Source organism: Dipodomys spectabilis, unplaced genomic scaffold, assembly GCF_019054845.1.
Source record: "Dipodomys spectabilis isolate Male_0828 unplaced genomic scaffold, ASM1905484v1 ptg000095l, whole genome shotgun sequence".
NCBI classification, from domain to species: Eukaryota; Metazoa; Chordata; class Mammalia; order Rodentia; family Heteromyidae; genus Dipodomys; species Dipodomys spectabilis.
In genome coordinates this window covers 11,305,809-11,311,808 of record NW_024870772.1, presented here as the reverse complement: position 1 = coordinate 11,311,808, position 6,000 = coordinate 11,305,809, and positions in this window count along the sequence as shown.

The following is a 6,000-nucleotide window of genomic DNA, read 5'->3' as shown; positions in this document are numbered from 1 at the left end:
AGATTGAAATTGGCTTTAAATAAATCAAAATAAAAAGCAATCATGGTGGTCTCCTGATGAACTAGTACTAAGTGGTCAAAAATAATCACATATTCTAAGGCAGAATGCTCAGTATCAGAAATTACCATAAGCTTGGACTTTACAAAGCTGTGTATTACATACATACATACACACACACACACACACACACACACACACACACCTTTATGTAACTTTAACTATTTTTAAAGTGAAACTATTTGGAGAACAATATGCTTATTAGGACTGTATTTTATTAATGATAACAAACAAACCTAGAGTATTATGTGTAGTTCTCTTCTCTCTTTCTCTCTCTCTCTCTTCTCTCTCTCTCTCTCTAACATACACACACACATATACACTGACACACCTATTTACTCACTCTCTTTTTAGCCTGAAGAATACACACATAACCTGAATATTTAAAATGACTCTTTAAGTAACATTAAGGTAGTTCCCTAGTACAGGGAAAATACCCTTCCCAGGTTTGGTTTGTACATGCAAATTGATGTATCATGCCAAGTTTATTCCTAACAAAGCGTAAATAATGATAAAGAAATTCCATTATTCATATTTTTGAATGATACTGAGAAGGTTGATTAGCATACATTTTCATTTATATTATATTCTGTAAATGTTCACATGTGAGTGATTAATATTTCACTGATATTTGTTCTATAAGAAGTTTAACTGTTTGTGTTGTGATTTCAGTTTAAGATACTGTCTCTATAAAATTGAAACTGTTTATAAGAATGTAATGAGTGGTCTCAAATTTTACAGTCTTACAAAATCAAAACTTTATCCACCACAATATCTTCTTTTTAGAAAATTAAACTGTAAATGATTTATTTTAATTATTTTAACAAGACATATATTACAAGATTATATAAACATAATGTTAAAAAATCAAGTACTTGTAATAAAATGTCATATTGATTATATGCTACTGAAGAGTACTTCACAGTTTAGACTACAAACTTTTTATCTGAGGTCTTCAATAAATACTGTTACATTGTAAATCCAGATACCATCCTGAATTACCACAGGGAGGAGGATAGAATATGTTATGTAAAAGGACAAGGAGCCTCAAATAGAGTAATGATTTTCCTTTAATTCAACCAATCACTTGTCATTTTTACCCCATGGATATTCAAACAAATTCCAGCAGAATAGGAGTACTGGTGGAGAAATTAGAACATGAGAGGTGTATATGCATATATATATATATACACATATGGAGAGAGAGATTTATTGAAAACAAGACAATATTTTTAGTTTATGTATATAACTGTTTTTATACTAAAAAGTACATTATACTAAAAAAGTACATTTATACTAAAAGTACATTACCAAAATTCCTTTTGATCTAAATAGCCTATGTGCTAGGATCACAAAGCATGACCTGTTTTAGTGTCCACTGTCTTCACCAAGGCTATTTTTTTTTTTTTTGGTACTGAAAAGTACAGAGATAAGCACGGTGCCAGTGGTTCACACCTTAAATCCTAGATACACAGAAGGTTGAAATCTGAGGATCACAGTTGGAAGCTAGCACAGCCAAATGAGACTCATCTCCAACTGACTACCAAAAAAAAAACGAAGGAGGAAAAATAAAGAGACTGAAGTAGAGCTGTAGCTTAAGTGGTAGAGCACTAGCCTTGAGCAAAACATGCTAAGGGTCAGCAAGTTGGCCTTCTGTTTAAGCCTGAGGGTTCAGCACTAAAAACAAACAAACAAAAAAAAACAAACATCAATAACAACAACAAAAAACAGAAGAATACAGAAACTTTTAAGTAGTGATCAGATAAGAATACCAATCTGTTTGAGGAAATGTTGGCACTTAATATGTTTAATGATTTATTGATTAATTTCCTTTATCTTTATATCTCATAATAAAAAGATAATAATGGCCTTTGGGCCAATTTTTTTTCTGATCCTGAGGCTTGAACCCTGGGTCTGGGCATTGTCCCTAAAATTTTGTACTCAAGGCTAGTGCTCTACCAATTAAGGCACAGCTCCATTGCCAATATTTTTAATTCTGAAATATAAAGTGTTAACAGATTATAAGCTTTTATTTTTTTAATTTTTTTATTGTTAAGGTGATGTGCAAAGGGGTTACAGTTATATAAATATGGTAGTAAGTACGTATCTTATCAAATTTGTTACCCCTTCCCTCATTTTTCTCCCACTTTCCCTCCTCCCCAATCCCTTCCTCAAGTTGTACAGATCATTTCCAACATATTGTCTTGTGAGTATGGCTGTAGCATTGGCTGCTTCTTTGTCCTTTGTCTCACCACCTTGTTGTACCCCTTCCCTTCTCTAATTCAGAGAAACTTATATACAATACCTTGGGTACCAATATCAAATACAGTGATAACAAGGGATAAACCATAGGGGGAAAGAACACACAAAAGAAACAAAAAAATCACAGAGTGAAGTAAGCCAGACCCAAAAAAACATAGGTCTCATGGTTTCCCTTATTTGCAATAATTAGTATATGTCTAGGATAATCTTAGCAGATGAGCAGGATAGCTCAGTAACTATGTACATATGATCATACAAAATGATGCCAAGCAAAATGAACTCCAAGACATGGACACAAGTGCTTTTCCTTTATTGTTGTTTTTAAGATTATCAGCTTTTGCTGAGATTTTTAGAGGATTTTATTAGGAATGTTTTCTATACTGAAGTACACTGATCTTAGTTTAGGTTTCTTGGGGGTCGTTTGTGAAACACTAGAAAAAAAACTAGAATGAAGACAGTATTTTGACAAAATGTGAAGTGCAGGTTAACTTGCATTACATTATACAATGAATATATGAAAAAAGTACCCCACATACAGATTTGAAAAGGTTAATTTCTGTCCAATGCAAATGAAGAGGAAAGGCGTTATTAATGAGAGTTTTTGCAAAGCATCACACTTTAACTGTATGTAAAATATTGTCAAATAAAACTTTTAGTTTTCTAAGACAGAGGATAAAGTTCCTGTTACTTAAGCAAAGATAAGCATCTTTTGATTTGACTAATAAATTAATGCAAAGCATATTTATTTAAAAAACATTTAAAAGTTTGAATAGTCATAGAATATTGTTATCCAAAGAGAAAAAATTTCTAAGGAAGTTCTGCCTATGCCTACGTGTGTAGGCTATAACAGAACCAATAAATATTTCCAAAACATTTGCAAAATCCTTACATAATAGTGCAACATATTTTGACATAAGAAAATATAGAGCAAATCTGTATGCCTTGCATTTTACACAGCAATAGTCTGCTTTCTAAATTCCTTTCAATAAAAAAGAGCCAAAATGTAAAGCATTTGTCATAAATTTCAGCAGAGTACAAAGTCAGATGCGAAAGCCCCTGAATACAGTTGAGATTTAAATGACCTGTTCTATTGCTTTTCATGGAGCTACATGATGTGGACACTGCAAAATTACTTCAAAAAATGTAAAAATCAGAATAAATTCCTTGACAAGCATTATAAATTTATTCTTACAAGACCCAAACTTGGGGAATTTGTGACCTGTGTTCCCCTTTTTTCCTTCAAATTTCTTCAAAATAAATTTTCCTCAAATATTACACATACTCACATATATACAAACACACATATTTACAGATATATCAACAAATATACATGGATATACATATAAACACTATTTATAAACATGCATGTATATGGCAGTCTTGGGGCTTGAACTCAGAGCCTGGGCACTGACTGTCTTTGAGCATGTTTGCTTAAGGAGAGTGCTCTATCATTTGAGACACAGTTTCACTTCTTGCTTTTTTGTTGTTGTTGGTTGTGGCAGCCTAATTCAGGGCCAGGGCTCTTTCCCTGAGTTCTTTCACTCAAGGCTAGCTCTCTATCACTTTGAGCCACAGCTCCACTTTCAGTTATCCAATGATTAACTGGAGAGTGTCGTAGACTTTACTTTCTGGACGGGCTTTGAGCAGTGATTCTCAGATCTCCTGAGTTTCTAGGATTACAGACATGACCAACTATCCCCAGCTGGCTTTATAATTTTGGTAATGGAGTTAAGAGTCCACTGATTTTCCTCCCCAGGTTGGATTAGAACCATAATCTTTAGCTTTCAACCTCCCATGTTAGAACTACAGTCAAGAGCTACCAGCATCTGGCATCAATTTGCATATTTTTAATATTGGAATTACCTTCTGGATGTATATTGTGAATTAACTACATATAGTACTTTTTTTGTAAAGTGTTCTGATTAGGGACGTTTCTATAATGATATATACTGCTCTTAGCTTTTGTTTTGGTGGGGAGGCACATGTGAAATCTTCAGATAATGTGTTGTCAAATCTCAAATATAACATATATATACATAAATATGTGTTTACATGCATAACTATTACCCAGTATGGCAGCAAAACATGCACAAAGTTTTAACAAGTAACTCATTCCTTGATATATTCCTTTGTATTTTATTTTTAAACCATGTTTAATCTTTTTCCAAATGTACATACTCAAATTTTTCTAAATTTTCCTTGATTTAAAGTTTATCTATAGAGCTGGGAATATGGCTCGGTCGTAGAATGCTTGCCTAGCATGCCTGAAGCCCTGGGATTACATATATAGAAAAAGCCAGAAGTGGAGCTGTGGCTCAAGTAGTAGAGTCTTAGCCTTGAGGAAAAGAAGCTCAGGAACAGCACCCAGGCCCTGGGTTCACAAGCCCCAGGACTGGCAAAAAAATAAAAAATAAGAAAATAAAAAATAAATAGAGTTTATCTATAGTTGTTACTAAGAAATAACTATAATGAAACCAAGAAGTGTATAGCCAGGGGTATCTGAGACATAAGTTCTGTTTTTAAGGGAAAAATGTGTTTTCTCTCTATTAATTTCTCATATTGAAAAATCTGACATGAAATGCCAGGAGTGTTGTACACCAATGACCATGAAATATGAGAATTCAGACTTGACAGGCTCCTGCCTTCTGTGTTATCATCCTTCCTATAGGGACAGGAGCCCACAGGGCTACCTCAGTTGTTTCTTCATTTTTTAGGAGAGTGCTCACATAGCACCTCACAGGGTTTTATTTGGCCATGCTTTCACTGTGATACTTATTTGAGACACCAAGGACTCAGGAGGCTAGGAATTACAGTGCTACTAGTTCACTGATGACAGTTTGATTTATGTTATATTTCCCAGTGACTAGAAGGGGAGAAGGAGCGTTTTTTTCTTTGCTTTATTTTTCTACAGGAAACAATTTTAATACACAAGAGAATATAATGCTTTAAATTTCATTTTATCTAAAATGGGCCTTCAAAGTTAATAGGTAACACTGTTTCAAACTCCCAATTTTAAGCTCTTATGTAAGATTTGTATTTGTTATAGTCTTGTCTGAAGTTTGTGTTTAATATTTTGCTTAATGCTAATGGTTTATCAGATGGCTGTACTGAACTATTGCTTCTTTACCCTACAGAGTTCAAAAATTGCTTTCATATTATTATGAGGAAAGGTATTTATCCTTGTAAGGTGTCATTCATTTCATTCTGCCATACAGTGTCTCATAAATCACAGGGAATTGGATATTCTAAATTAAAACCATATTTCTCTGTATTATAGTCTACTATAGTGATTTCATAACTTTCTTGAGAAGTTTGTTTCAATCCTTTTTGTAGTCATTGATTTTTTTTCTTTAAACAAAATTCTTTTCACGTCCTGGGACTTGAACTAGGGGCCTGAGCACTGTTCCTGAACTTCTTTTGCTTTAGGCTAGCACTCTACATATGAGGTACAGCACCTCTTCAAGATTTTTTGTTGGTTAGTTGGAAGTAAGAGTCTAGGGGATTTTCCTGCTGGGGCTGGCTTCAAACTGTGTCTCCTGAGTAACTGATTATAGGTGTGGGCAACTGATGTTTGGTTTATTGATCATTTTTTTAAAAGTAGATTTTGAATTGTTTTTCTGGCATGTCAGGCATGTTGATATCTGTAGCTTTGTTTTTTGTGTGGTATGAAATTTACATTAC